Source organism: Syngnathoides biaculeatus, chromosome 19 (genome assembly GCF_019802595.1).
Source record: "Syngnathoides biaculeatus isolate LvHL_M chromosome 19, ASM1980259v1, whole genome shotgun sequence".
Classification (NCBI taxonomy): domain Eukaryota; kingdom Metazoa; phylum Chordata; class Actinopteri; order Syngnathiformes; family Syngnathidae; genus Syngnathoides; species Syngnathoides biaculeatus.
In genome coordinates this window covers 818,885-832,111 of record NC_084658.1, presented here as the reverse complement: position 1 = coordinate 832,111, position 13,227 = coordinate 818,885, and the positions used below count along the sequence as shown (strand labels likewise).

At 44.8% G+C, this 13,227-nt stretch overlaps 1 long non-coding RNA gene and 1 other non-coding gene across 4 annotated transcripts; both read left to right on the top strand.

Moving 5' to 3' along the window:
* Positions 1–1,959: 1,959 nt before the first annotated feature.
* On the top strand, positions 1,960–11,075 carry LOC133492953 (uncharacterized). 3 transcript variants are annotated; one of them, XR_009792809.1, is made up of 4 exons: positions 1,960–2,137; positions 2,227–2,452; positions 8,076–8,214; positions 9,080–11,073. It is a non-coding gene; the product is annotated as an uncharacterized LOC133492953 (long non-coding RNA). The 3 variants fall into 3 exon arrangements; XR_009792808.1 differs by lacking the exon at positions 1,960–2,137 and having other exon boundaries at positions 2,146–2,452; positions 8,073–8,214; positions 9,080–11,075; XR_009792807.1 differs by lacking the exon at positions 1,960–2,137 and having other exon boundaries at positions 2,149–2,452; positions 9,080–11,074.
* An 811-nt stretch (positions 11,076–11,886) lies between these two features.
* trnas-gga (transfer RNA serine (anticodon GGA)) lies at positions 11,887–11,962 on the top strand. The gene has a single exon. It is a non-coding gene; the product is annotated as a tRNA-Ser (tRNA).
* The last annotated feature ends 1,265 nt before the right edge of the window (positions 11,963–13,227 follow it).

Here is a 13,227-nt window from a genome sequence, read left to right as displayed (position 1 = left end):
CAAAGTATGCAGCAGACATCTCATCTCTGGTTGAGGAGTTTCAGCAGCGCTTTCGGGACTTTGCAGCTATTGAAAAGGAGATCACGCTTTTTTCCTCTCCTTTCTCCGTGGACCCTGATGACGCTCCAGACCACCTGCAACTGGAGCTCATTGAGCTGCAGTGTGACGCCGAGCATCGCAGTCGGCACCAACAGCTCCCTCTTGTCAACTTCTACCGCCAGCTGGATGAAGGCAGGTTCCAAGCAATTCGGACATTTGCTAAGAAAATGCTGAGCTTGTTTGGCTCCACATACATGTGCGAGAAGACATTCTCCGTTATGAACATTAACAAGAGCCGCATGAGGACGAGACTGAGTGACTCTCACCTGCGTGACGTCTTGCGCATCAAAACCACTGCTCTTGAGCCAGACATGGACTACATACTGCAGTCAAGATCCCAGTATCACCCTTCACATTAGTGCAGGCAAGACCTTTGTTAAGTCCTCTGAGTTGAATAAATTCTTAAATCTCAGTTAATTAATTTTTTTGTGATGGTCAAAATCACAGTTTGAATCTGCAGTGATCATTGTTTTGTTTTCAGCACTTTTCCTACAGTGAGCATATAATAGTGAATAATATGTAATGTTTCACATGAACTTAGATATCCTTTATAGTTTTCTTAATTTTTTGTGGTTTGTGATTTCGGTAAAAACCTAAATGTAAAAAAAAATGTAAAAGTATGCCATTTGTAATTAAATAAAAAAAAATCCCAAAAAGTTAATTTGTATTTAATGTTAATGGTTCAAAGAATGTCAGGCTAAATAGTCGGCCCCCACACATTTTCACCTTACCAAATCTGGCCCTCTTTGCAAAAAGTTTGGACACCCCTGGATTAGGCCATTCTAACACCTGGATACGTTTATTTGTGAACCATGCCATTATATATTTGGGTTTATGTTTTGGATCATTGTCCTGCTGGATGATGAATCTCCATCCCAGTCTCAGGTCTTTTGCAGACTCCAAGAGGTTTTCTTCCAGAATGGTCTTGTTTTTGGCTCCATTCATCTTCCCATCAATTTTAACCGTCTTCCCTGTCCCTGCTGAAGAAAAGCAGGCCCAAACCATGAGGCTGCTTCTACCATGTTTGACAGTGGGGATGGTGTGTTCAGGGGGATGAGCTGTGTTGCTTTTTCCGCCAAACATATCGTTTTGCATTGTGCCCAAAAGTATGATTTTGGTTTCATCTGACCAGAGCACCTTCTTCCATATGTTTAGTGTGTCTCCCAGGTGGCTTGTTGCAAACTTTAAACGAGACTTTTTATGGATATCTTTGAGAAATGGCTTTCTTCTTGTCAGTCTTCCAAAAAGGCCAGATTTGTGCAGTGTACGGCAGATTGTTGTCCTATGGAGAGATCTCTGCATCATCCAGAGTGACCATGGACCTCTTGGTTGCATCTCTGAACAGTCTTCTTCTTGTTCAAGGTAAAAGTTTAGAGGGACAGCTGGGTCTTTTTAGATTTTCAGTGGTCTGATACTCCTTCCATTTAAATATGATTGCTTGCACGATGCTCCTTGGTGTTTAAAGCTTGGGAAATCTTTTTCTATCCAAATCCGGCTTTAAACATCTCCACAACAGTATCTTGGACCTGCCTGGTGTGTTCCTCAGTCTTCATGATGCACTCTGCACTTTAAACAGAATACTGAGACTATCACAGAGCAGGTGCATTTATATGGAGACTTGATTACACACAGGTGGGTTCTATTTATCACCATCAGTCAGCATCGGATCATTCAGAGATCCTCACTGAACTTCTGGAGCGAGTTTGCTGCACTGAAAGTAAAGGGGCCAAATAATATTGCACGCCCCACTTTTCAGTTTTTTATTTGCAGGGCTGTGAAATGAGGAAGAGAAAATCCGAGGAAAGTTAAGGTGTGTGTGTGTATATTGAAGTATGTCTTATGCCCATATTTAGTCATGACAGCATAATTTGCTCATGTCCTCCCTGGAGCTCTATAGCCAGATGTGTCCTTGAGCACATCTCTGCACGTAGGCTAACCTTGATGAACTGCATACTGGACACTTTGTAATAATCCATTGCCAGCTAGAACTGGTTGAGACAGAAACCCTTTGTCGAAGTGGAAAGTCCCGATCCCACAGGTTTGTTAACACCCATAGTCCGCCCTTCTGACAAGAAAAAGGATGTGTTTTCTCTCTGTATCTTCGCACTTCTGATCTGCTCTCTACAGCCATTGCCTGTAACTCCTAAGTGCCTGGAATATTCTGTAAGTAAATTCTTTGAAGAAACTGTTCATCATCTCCAGCCTTTATTTGGATAACCAACATTCTCCCTCTCCGAAATTAAACAAACACGCGGAGCAAAAAAGCATCCTCCAACAATTGGTGATCCCGACGTGACTTCGGACTGAGGTTTTAGTTGACAAACAGTACATCGGCTGGCCAACAATTGATAAGGTAAGACGACATTTATCCTCCAAATGTCTGTCTGTTAACTGGGGTTGAGGTCCGTGTCACGTTTGAATTTGTGACATTGTGAAATTGGTCTCTGGCTGGTTGAATAGTTGGGGAAACTTTGGTTGGTATAGTCCTATGAGTCGAGGTTGAAAAGCCTTAGACTGTGTGGGGGTACCACTCCAGAAAGGGTTTAGATGAGCCCTGTCTTCGGAGGTTGTGCCGACACAAAAAGGTTGTAAATCCGTGACTGCCAGACACACCAGTAGGTTGAGGGCCAGTGCAAAACTTTCTGGACCGAGAGGTTGTCTCGTTCTTTTCGGAGAATCCGAGAGACTAGAATTCCTCATTCGAAATCAAAGGACTGTAAAATAAAGAGGCTCGAGCATTTTTTAAAATAAATAAATAATAATAATAATCCATTTGAGGGATGACAAAAATTGTAGAAATTAAAGTAATTAATAAAATGGCCTAAAATGGGTATGACGATACCCAATGGTAATTAAAAAAAAAAAAAGGAGCGTCCTTCAGCATCTGCTGGCTCTCGGGTGAGTGTCTTGCGCGCACGCACACACGATTGTAGTGGTGAGGCAAGTGCGTGTATGTGTGTGTGTGTGTGTGTGTGTGTGTGTGAATGTGAGATCAACAGAAGCGACACTACTTGTACATTTGCTGTTCTCATTCCTATTTTTGTATACATTTACATTTTTAAGGCCGTGTTCTTTGAGTTGTTGGCTGCGTGAGTGTGCAAGGAGGCTCATCCTCTGTGTTATTGTTGCTTTGTCACTTGTCTGCCTCTCTGTTCCAGGTAGAAAGACCTGTTAACTAAAAAAAAAAAAAAAAGAAAACAGAGAGAAATAGAGGATTCGATTTAAAACAAAATGGAGGGACAGTTCGATAGAGAAAGTGAAAGTTGTCCCATTTGGTTGTCAAAGAGGAAAGTGTTGGTCTGGTACCGTCAACACCCAAATTGCCCTCCGCGCCGGCGCCTTACTTGCAGAAGAAACGGCTTTGGGCGTTGTCTCCAACTAACCCATTTGTACCGTCACCTTACCATAAACCAGGAAAGCTTTACATGAATTTCAGGCTCCAGTATTGAATGTTACTGTGGGCCGGCTTGAAGTTGATGTAGACGATCAAACGTCTCTCGCTCATGCACAACAGACATCAAACATGAATAAGGTTGCGGAAATTTTGGCTGCTGGAGTGACCGCCGCCATTAGAGAATTAGAAGGCAGATTGGAAAAAGTGGCCAACTTGAGAGCTGACCCATTCACACGTTTGACTCAGCTACGACTGTACAAGGCAGAATTAAACAGACACCAAGAGGTTCCACAAAATATCAGAAATCAATTTAAGAGAACCGCTAGTGAACATGAAGATAGAGCGAACGCTGAAGTGGAGGAGCAGGACCGCGCCCTTCGCGCTGAACAAGAAGCAGCCCAACTGAAAAGAGAACAGGAAGTTGCTGTCTATACTGTGGAACATGCAACTAGAGGCTCTTCGAATGGGGAAGCAGAAAATTTTTTGTGTACGGTTGTATGTTGCTCAATTACAGAATCAGTTAGCAGAATTAAAGTCTCATGTCGAAAATATTTCAGGTGCCCACCCTGACTCCGTTTTGGATCGAACCAGAAGTCCTGAAAAAACAGAGGAATCTTCCGAAGGTCCAGCTTTTCCTCCTCATCGGCCTGTGACTCGTTCCCAAATCTTGCAGGCACCCATGTTAGCCAAAGTTGATCCGGCTACTGGAAACTCTGCTATTTTTTACAAACCTTTCTCTCCCCCTGTGTGTTGCTGCACAAACTTCCACCCATGCAATCTGCTGGGGCCAATTGGCTACAAGCAGTGCAGAGTGCGGTTACAGAACAAATGTTAACAGCAGGTGACATCCGTGTTCTCCTTACACAATCATGTCCGCTTTCACAGTTGAAAATTCTGATGCAAAATTCTGTTTTTTCTTCTCTCCCTGATCATCAGGCTCTTACACGAGAACATTATTTGACCTTGTCTACAGCGTTAGATACTTTATTCCCGCTTCCTGAGTGTGTCATTTCAGATTTGATGTTTGCTCCCAAAGCAGATGAGGAGGCTGCGGCTTTTGTTGACCGAGCCCTCACTGATTACACTCTGAAAACAGGACACGCCCCTACGGCCTCCGCTTTGCATTCGCAAGTGTTCCGAGCAGTCATTTTGAAGGGTGTTCCCAAGTCTGTGGTGCAGGCCATGAAGGCCAATTCGGACCTTCCTGGTGCTGAGGTTGACTGGTAGTTGTCACATCTTAATTATCATTTGGGGAGACAGGCTAAAGAAAAAGAGTCTAAGGTAGACAAACACAAAAGTACAGAAACACAACTTGCCATGTTGCAGTTGCAAAGTCTGAAAAAACAGGAAGAAACTGCTCTTGCTATGATCTCATCCCCCTCTGTTGGTTCCGAGTGCATGATGTATCAAGCAGGTTCATTCATGGGTCGAAGTATGCCCCCTGGTGGCCGTGACATGTGCTTCCACTGTGGACGGACTGGTCATTGGGCCCGCGTTTGCAGACCGCGACCTCAAGGGTCTGGATGGGGAGGCAGAGGCAGTGGCCAACAACCTACACGGGGCTACAATCGAGGAGGTTACAACCAATGCCGAGGGAGAGGATATCTTGCACAGCACCAGCAGCTTCCACAACAGGAACAAGCATATCCCCCAATGCCGAAAAAACAGTATCTGCCTCCCTCTGGTTTCCGCAATCATAGTGCCCTGAATCCACGAGCTTAGGCTTGCAGGAGCCTTTGATGATCCTGACGGTAGGAGGATCTGCTTTATCATTTATGGTCGACACAGGAGCTCGGCATTCTAACCGTCACAGCTCTGCCACCTGATAGCTCTCTTACCAGAAAAAGCATCTCACTTGTTGGATTCAAGGGTGAAGAAACTGCCTGCATTTGTCAACTCCAGTGACTGTTCAATGTTTTTCACAGACATTTTTGCATTCTTTTGTGTTTGCACCGAACTGTCCAGTCAACCTTTTGGGCAGAGATCTCCTCATCGCCACATGCCCTCTCATCAAATGCAGCCCTGATGGACTTATCCTGGAATTTCCGGATGGTAACACCTACAGCTGTTCGGTTGCCTCTGCCTCCTGTGCCACCTCCCAGTTCCCGCTTGTAGAACAACGCCCTGTGGCATGCGCCACTGCTGACATCTACTGGGCTAGAGTGGATATTGACTCCAGTGGTTAGCTCGAAGCTGAACAATTTTGGACTCTGGTCACTTTGGGATCGCAACCTCAGGAGTGGCCGCCGCCATTAGAGAATTAGAGATCTTATGATATGGGAGCTGATTGTATGCATTGCACTCTACTATGACACATCAGGAGATGAGATTGAGAGCGAGACATTTCAGGAAATCGAACACAACGTATGGGATTTGAACATGGGTAATTTGTTTGCAGGGAAACCAGGTGTCGCCTTTTTGGTGTTGCTGACTCCTGAACAACTCAAATGCAACAGGATGGCGGATCCCCCGGATCCTTCTATGCCTCCTTGTCACCCACATGTCTCTTTGATGGTCTCGCCTCAGCACACAGCGAAGGATCTCGGTCCGTTTGTTCTGGCATGCACACAGGCCACTGATTTTCAAAATTCATTTCACTCTCTATTGGTCTATTCCCGTCACTTGATGCTTATTGGATTCAGTCTAACACATTTTTACCCACTTCTGTTTTGGAGCACCAGCTTCTGGATAGGCACCATGGGCGTGAAACAACCGACAGCGATTTTGATGGTCAACTTTTTGATTCCCTTCCCACATCGCTGTGGTCCATGGATCCCACTGATGTTGGTCTCTGCAATGTGTCAATGTGTTTCAGATGAAACCAGGACCAATATATGTTCCCCAATACTGTGTAAAAGAAGCTTGGATGATTGGGATTTCGGAAACAATTGGCGGCTTGCTCAAAGCAGTGGTGCTGTGTGAAATTCTTGGCTCTGATTTTAACACCCCCATCTTGCCTGTTGAAAAGAAAAACATTGGAAAGTTTCGCATGGTCCATGACCTGCGAGCAATTAATGCGGCCGTGTTAACTGTCACTTTGCCCGTCCCGAATCCGCACTCGGCACTGTCCCAAATACATCGGCCCACACTCATTTCACTTGCATTGACTTGGCTAATGCATTCTTTTGCATTCCACTTCATCCTTCCATGAATACATTTTTTGCTTTCAATTGGAATGGTGTTTGCTACTCCTACAATCGCCTGCCTCAAGGCTATGTCCTTTCACCTGGACTATTCAATGACTGTCTTCGTCAGTTGCTGTCTCCACTTGAATTGCCTCATGGGGTTCTCCTGGTGCAGTATGTGGATGACCTCTTGCTGGCGGTTCCATCTGAAACTTCTTGTCTCGAAGCCACTGGGTCTTTGCTTTCTCATTTGGCCTCTGTTGGACTGAAGTGTTCCAAGTCCAAACTCCAGATTGCCCGACCGCAGGTTTCCTTTCTCGGACGTCTGATCTCACGCCATGGCACAGGAATGTCTCCCTCTCACAAAAACGTGGACCACCTCCATCACCAAAAACCAACAAATGTTAAAACCATGCTGGCCTTTCTTGGTCTTTGCAACTACTCCAGGCATCTTGTTCCAAACTTTGCTGAACTCACTCACCCCCTCCGACGGATGGTCATTGTACAAGGTATGTGCAATCTTTCTAACAGTCTTTGTTGGACCACGGAAGCAGACACTTCCTTCATCTCTATGAAACAACATCTTTCCAGTGCCGCAGCTCTTGCAATTCCTGATTACAGTCGCATTTTTTATCTTGATGTGTCTGAAAAGATAAGCAGTGTTTCTGCTGCTCTTTATCAGAAAGGGGAAGGAGGAAGTCGACAAGTTTGTCTGTATGGATCAACTCCATTGGAAAAATACGAGCAAAAACACTCAATTTGCGCTTCTTTCGCATCAGCTCTAGCCAGAGTGATTCAGAAGACTTCTCACATTGTTCTTCATCATCCGCTGACTGTGCGAACATCACACAGTACAGTACAGTACGTCACGAGTCAAGCTTTCACCGGAGGAAGACAGAAAAATTGAAGCAATTTTAACACAACCACATATTCTCTTTACTCATGAAGGGGTAAACATGGCTGAAGGTCTGCTTGGAGGAGAACCGCATTGTTGTGTACGAAAAACGACGAAAGAAAACACACTCCGCACTGGACTCTACGAGACACCTCTTGACAACCCGGACTTGATTCTTTTCACAGATGGATGTTGCTTCAAAGGCAACGATGGCCTACAATCTGGATTTGCAGTAACCCACAGAAACAGGTTTTGAAGAAGTGCAAGCAGAAAGAATTCCAGGCTCCCAGTCAACACAAAGAGCAGAAATTTTGGCGTTAATGGCAGCTCTCAAGTTGGCAAAAAATGAGTGAGTTAACATTTACACAGATTTGGCGTATGCACACGACAGTTCATGTTGCATTAAAAGAATGGCAGCGAAACGATTTCCAAACTGCAACCGGTACACCTATTAAACATCAGGACGACATTCTCGAATTGCGAGATGCTTTAATGCTCCCGAGAGCGGTTGCAGTCCTTAAATGCAAAGGTCACTCTCAAACTAATGATTTTTTATCAGCAGGAAACGAATCAGCAGATCGAGCAGGAAAAAAGGTTGCGGGGTACCGACCAACACTCCAGCTAACTCTAAGTGAGTGTGAATATGACAAGCAACAGGAAAGGGGGTGTCAAAGCTGAGGATGGCATATGACGAAAAGAGGGTAAGTGCATTCCATCCCCGACACAATTGAAAAATCTAATTTCTGAAGTCCATGGAACATGTCATGTAGGTGTGGATGAAACACTGAGACGACTCCACACTTCGTGGCATCCTTTCATGAGACAAATTGTTAAAAGTGAACTGCAGGACGGCAGTGTTTGCAGTAGGTATAACAGTATGCTTACAACAAAACCACCGCAGGGAGTCCACGATCAGGACGTGGACGCCCCTGGTCAGGTAATTTCAATGGATTTTACTGACATGATTAAAACAGTGTCAGTCTACCGGTATTTGCTAGTCATAGTAGATTCCTATTCAGGGTGGCCAGAGGAGTATCCCTGCAGATCTGAAACTGCGAGCACAGTGATAAAACATTTGGTTAATCACTACATTCCAATGCATGGGTTTCCTAGGAAAATCAGATCAGACAATGGAACTCATTTCAAAAACACATCTCCAGGCTGTGGAAAAAATGTTAGGGTTGAAACATAATTTCGGGTCTTTATCATCCACAATCACAAGGACAGGTTGAGCGCATGAACAGGAACATCAAGGAAAAGATAGCTAAGGCTTTAGCGTCATCCACGCTCCATTGGTTGCAAGCTCTTCCATTGGCATTAATGAATGTTCGAATGTCAATAAATTCTTCTAAAGGTTGGACTCCATTTGAGTGTCACAGTAACAGACCATTTCCTGCACCCACAGCTCCATTGGTTGGGACTGAAGGTCCAGGGCCCACCTGGGCTTAAATAACTAACCATCAATTTTTCTCACTTAACTGAAAGACAACCTAATGCTCCCCTCGAAATGAATACTTGTGAATCTGTGTGGTTAAAAGTAATCAAACGAAAATGGTCTGAATCTAGGTGGACAGATCCCTTCCAGGTCACGGAGTGGATGGCCACAGCAGTACGTCTTGCAGGAAAGGGGGACACGTGGTTCCACATCTCGTCAACGCGACCCGCCAGATCCGCCTCAGGCACATCGATCCCTCCACCTGACGACCACCGGAAAACCACGTCTTCTCCAGCCGGCTGTTACCCGTTGATGACATCATTCGACAAGGGTTGATTTCACGGTACACGGGCAGAATAACCCCGGTGAATCAACCTGGGACCAGGCAGTCTAACCCTAAGGTCCTGAAGTAGCCGACTACAACCCATCTCGACTCATCCCAACCCAGAGGAAAAGTTGGAAGACCTCCCTCCAGCCCAACCATGCGACCCTCAGCAAGCCGGTTGATCGCCGGATTGACCTTGTTAATGGTCCCAGTGATCTTCTCGCGGCCGCTAACCTCATCCCCGCGCCGCAATGTATCCATATCGTGGCTGCGACGATTCCTACATGACCCTGCATCTATGGATGTTTGGAAACTGGCTGACACTGGTCATCCACTGACCCCCAACATGTGGTATACTTATGCATACTCGACTGCCAAATCATTAAACAAGATCAATTGTTATGTTTGCTCTCTAATCCTTCATACTACTACAAAACCATCGCTAACTGCTAAAGGGATGATAGTCGAGGAAGCTAAGTGTTTTGCATCTATATCTCATTTGGGATATCAACATTGCTCTATTGTTCTAAACGACACGGTCGCACGTCCATATCAAGCTGCTGTGGCCATTAGAAACAATACTTGTAGCAAACTCTTTTTTCCTGTGTTTCACTATAAAATGACTGGCCAACCCCTTGCCGTTAAGTTATTTTTTACTCATACCCATTATATACATGACCAATGCTATATACAGGAACACGGAAACATGACTCTGGGCTCCTTGAATGTTACATTGCAATGCAAGGGGAACCGAGGTCTATCTTCCGGTGAAGTGGCCCCTGTAATGTGTCAGGACCATCAAATGCCACGGGTTTTTGATGTCGTTTTCCTCGTCAGTGTTTTTTTTCTTCAACACCTGTTTCAAAGCGAATACCGAGACAGGAAAGACAGAAGTTGCGGATTCGCTGCAATGTCGTAAAAATAGGAAGTATGGCAATGTCGTTCGTCGTTAAAATTCACATATGTGTTGCCAGGTCACTCTATTTTTAGCCTGCGTTAAGTTCTTCTCAGCTTTGCTGAATTGCAGTCAAACCATGTTCTACATTCAGCTGGTGTAAAACTCCGTGTGTCCGACTGTATTGTGCCACCGCGGTGTAGAAGATGACCATCAAGGAGCTGTCTCGACTCGATAACATTCAACTCTTTCAAAACTATTGTGAAGTCGGTGCTAACTGATTTGCAGCAAATAATCAATTGCTCACTTCAGTCTGGTGACTTTCCTAAAGCTCTCTTAGTAGCTGCCAGTAAGCGTCTTCTAAAAAACAGAGAACTGGACGATGTTAGAAAGGTATAGCTGTATACCCATCTCAAATCTCCCATTCATAGCCAAGATTCTTGTGAAAGTTATTTTTAAGCAACTCAGCAGTTTCTTGAATTTAAATGGACTTTTTGACAAATTTCAATCAAGTTTTTGAATTCATCACACTACAGAATCGGCTATCAAAGTGCTAAATGATATAAGGTTGAATAACGATCTCAAGAAAGGTGTCAATTCAGGTCTTGTTGGATTTCAGCACCTGCATTTCATACAGCAGTGTAGAATAACGCATGGTATCATCCTAGATCCCGTGGAGGGCGAATCGAGCCTCCGTCTGCACGAACCACGATGTCGCGGACGTCTCCCAAAACAATTTGAGGGTGGCGGTTGCCATGTTCGGAAACGCCGGGACTGACGTTGGGGTCACCAGTGTAGCGCCGAAGAAAAGGAGTCGGAGTCGGAGTGTTGAACACAGGAGCAAACTTCGTTTTATTGCAGACATCAACAGAGTGAACCAATTACGCCTGAACTCTCTAACACACAAACACCGGAGGTGTAACCAACAATAACGTTCGTGTGGAACCTTGTAACCTATCTTGAGGTCCCGTAGGTGTATTATGCAGACCACCACAACAGTATGTATAAATATACATATGTAAATACAGTATATATAAAATCTCCACCGTTTTTAAATCAAAATCTCATGAGTCAAATGTCTCAAAGATTATCCTGAGCAGTTATGTCGTGTGTAGTAATGCAGCCCTTAGGGGGCACAAGCCAGTGCAATCTGTAGGCCAGTCCCAAACCCACATAAAGGCAGAGGGTTGCGTCGGGAAGGGCATCCAGTATAAATTGTGCGTTCATCTAAAACAATACCTAAATCTAATCTATCTAAACAATACCATACAGGATTGGTCATGGCCCGGGTTTACAAAACCCTCCCCCAGCAGTGTTAACATGCAGGGCATCGGTGAAAATTCTGCTAGTTGAAGACAAAGAAGAGGGGGAAAGCAGATTCGTCGGCAAAAGAAGAGGAATCCACAGAGCCTACAACTGAGTGGAGGGACTTTGAATGTTGGGACTATGACAGGAAAAGCTCAGGTGTTGGTTGACATAATAAGGAGAAAGGTTGTTATATTGTGCAACCATGAGAGCTGATGGAAAGGTAGGAAAGCTAGAAGTTTGGATGCATGGTTTAACTTATTTTACCATGGAGTAGATGGGAAGAGAAATGGAATAGGGGTTATTTCAAAGGAAGAGCTATTCTTAGAATGTCTTGGTGGTGAAAAGAGTAGCAGATCGGGTGACGAGGCAGAAACTTTTTGAGGGTGTTATATATACTGTAATGTGGTTGAGACCCCATAGCTCAGTGGTTAGAGCATTGGTTTGGAAAACCAGGGGTTGTGGGTTTGTATCCCACTGGGGCCCCCACTCTCTGAGAAGGGCATCCGGTGTAAAAATTGTGCCAAACAAATATGTGCATTCATCTGAGATGACATGCTGTGACATTGCTGAAAGAAACTTACTATATATAATGTAATTTGCGGATATGCCCCACAGGTAGGATATGACCTAGAGTCGAAAGAGACATTTTGGAAGGAACTGAATGAAGTGGTTCTGAGGACCCCAGACAGAGGAGGAAGTGATGAAGTGGTGGACTTTCCAAAAAGAATGGAAATGGCAGTAGTGAACACTTTTTTTTCCCAGAAGAGGCAGGAACATGGGTGATCTACAAGAGCAGAGGTAGAAGCACCCAGGTGGATTATATTTTGTGCAGACGATGTAATCTGAAGGAGGTTACTGACTGTAAAGTAGTGGTAGGGGAGAATGTAGCTCGCCAGCATAGGATGGTGGTGTGTAGGATAACTCTGGTGGTAGGGAGGAAGATTAAGAAGACAAAGGTAGAGTATAGATGCATGTAGTGGAAGCTGAGAAAGGAAGCATGTTGTGTGACCTTTCGGAAAGACGTGAGACAGGCTCTTAATGGACACGAGGAGCTCCCGGAAGACTGGACTACTCCAGCCAAGGTGATCAGAGAGACAGCCAGGGGAGTACTTAGTGGGTCTTCTAGTAGGAAAGGGGAGAAGAAGACTTGGTGGGGGAACCCCAAAATACAGGAATTCATAGAAGGAAAGAGATTAGCAAAGAAGAAGTGGGACACTGAGAGGACTGAGGAGAGGCGAAAGGAATACATTGTGATGCAACGTAAGGCAAAGGTAGAGGTGGCAAAGGCTAAACAAGAGGCATATGAAGACATGTACACCAGGTTGGACACGAAAGAAAGAGAAAAGGATCTCTACAGGTTGGCCAGACAGAGGGATAGAGATGGGAAGGATGTGCAACAGGTAAGGGTGATTAAGGATAGAGATGGAAATGTGTTGACTGGTGCCAGTAGTGGGCTAAATAGATGGAAAGAATACTTTAAGAAGTTGATGTGTGAAGAAACTGAGAGAAGGAAGACTAGAAGAGGCAAGTGTGAAGGACCAGAAAGTGGCAATAGTTAGTCAGGGGGAAGTTAGACAAAGGATGAAAAATGGAAAGGCAGTTGGTCCTAATGACATACCTGTGGAGGTATGGAGGCAATTTGGAGAGGTGGCTGTGGTGTTTTTGACCATCTTATTCAACAGAATTCTAGTGGGCGAGAAGATGCCTGAAGAATGGAGGAAAAGTGTGCTGGTTCCCATTTTTAAGAACAA